Raw genomic sequence first — 264 nt, 5'->3', positions numbered from 1 at the left:
GTGGATGGAACTAGAGGGTATTATGCTAAGCAAAATTAGTCAGAGAAAGACAAATCATATGACTCCACTCATATGAGGACTTTAAGACACAGAACAGATGAACATGAGGGAAGGCAAAAAAAATAATATAAAAACAAGGAGGGGGACAAAACATAAGAGACTTTTAAATGTGGAGAACAAACAGAGGGTTACTGGAGGGGTTGTGGGAGGGGGATGGGCTAAATGGGTAAGGGGCATTAAGGAATCTACTCCTGAAATCATTGT

The sequence above is a fragment of the Herpailurus yagouaroundi genome, unplaced genomic scaffold (assembly GCF_014898765.1).
Source record: "Herpailurus yagouaroundi ecotype Mexico unplaced genomic scaffold, PumYag 139, whole genome shotgun sequence".
In the NCBI taxonomy this organism is placed as follows: Eukaryota; Metazoa; Chordata; class Mammalia; order Carnivora; family Felidae; genus Herpailurus; species Herpailurus yagouaroundi.
The sequence above is the reverse complement of the archived record's forward strand: the minus strand, read 5'-3'. Positions refer to the sequence as shown.